This window comes from Geosmithia morbida (genome assembly GCF_012550715.1).
Source record: "Geosmithia morbida isolate 1262 chromosome Unknown scaffold_7, whole genome shotgun sequence".
In the NCBI taxonomy this organism is placed as follows: Eukaryota; Fungi; Ascomycota; class Sordariomycetes; order Hypocreales; family Bionectriaceae; genus Geosmithia; species Geosmithia morbida.
The window spans coordinates 243,430-244,833 of NW_023336194.1; positions in this window are offsets into that span (position 1 = coordinate 243,430).

Sequence of the window (1,404 nt, forward strand, 5' to 3'; positions counted from 1 at the left end):
ACAGAACCCTTACAAGGGTCCATTAGACACGTTCAGGGCAGTTGGTCGGGGGATCTGGACCCCTCCACACACACTCTTTCTTCTCTTATTTCCCCTTGGGTTCCCCTTGGGCTGCCCGCGTGGTACAGGCAACAGTGGGCGCACGGTACCTCTCCGTGGGCATCTGGTGTACAGCGCCCCGTACTGGATGAGGGCACGCTGCGCTCCAGTGGATGGATGACCTATATAGTGGCCCCCCTTGGCCGTTAAGGGCAATCCGACCATGGAAGGGGGATTGATGGATCGGGGGGGACGGGCATGGAGCCCAGCAAAACCCCATCACCAGGGCACCTTTCAGGGCACACCGGTCCTTCCAGGGCAGTCGATACGCCTTGACAGTGGATAGAGTCCCTGTAATGCACATACGGATCGGGTTATTGCCGTCTACTTCCCATCCACGACGACTTTTTAATTACCAAAGGTACCCTCGTGTATGGTTTCGTATGGCCAGGTTGTTCCTGCTGGTGATGGTTGCTGGTGCTGCTATTGTTATCACTGCTCAATACTCCGTACTGGTACATATTTGCGTCACCTCACCTCACCCCCCCCCCCCCCCCCCCAATCTCGGGGTCTTAAGCATCCCGACTTTTTTTTTGGCCTTGTCTGCACCTTTCACGTCTCTGCTGCTGTTGCTGGTAGGGTGGAGATTGCGCGAATATGTACCGGGACGGGCATCTCTCGGGGACCGTTGGCGCACTATTCAACATAGGTAAAGAGTAAGGTATTACATGTGAATTACTCGCACCCTTTCCTTGCCTTCTTTTCTTCTCCTTTCTTTTTGGAATTTTTTTTTTGGGGTTATATATATATATGTATTCTCCCGATGCTTTGCCCTTAAACCTGTGTGGCAATACTGCAGCCTAGCCATGAGCAACGGCCAATCTTCCTACTTGGTATTACGCCGTACTATAGACTACCAGCGAGCTTCCGCCACGGTGATCACCTCTTCGATGCGCATCATAGCAGCATTACTCCCCATACGTACGATGCACGCGGAAGCCGTTCCCGTGTCTATCGGGGTAGTAGTATACAGGTATACATGTAGCCTTGCAAGAGATAAAAAGATGCCGTCCACTCTCGTACGACAAAATGGAAGAGCAGAGCCCCGTCATTCCGTCATTCGCTGGGTGGAATATTAGAAGACTCTTGCATTGCATTGTACGAGTATGTAACGTTGTTAAATGTCGAGGTTACTACTAGTACGATAGGTACTACGAGAGGTGGTAATCATGGGAGCGTCTACTCCGTACATGTATACCCCGTGGTAATATTACTCGTACGAGAGCTGCCCCTTTCGGGACCTTAAAAGCCAGGTTCAATTTTACCCACCATCGTGGAAACACGGCGAGGGGGGGGGGGGGGGTT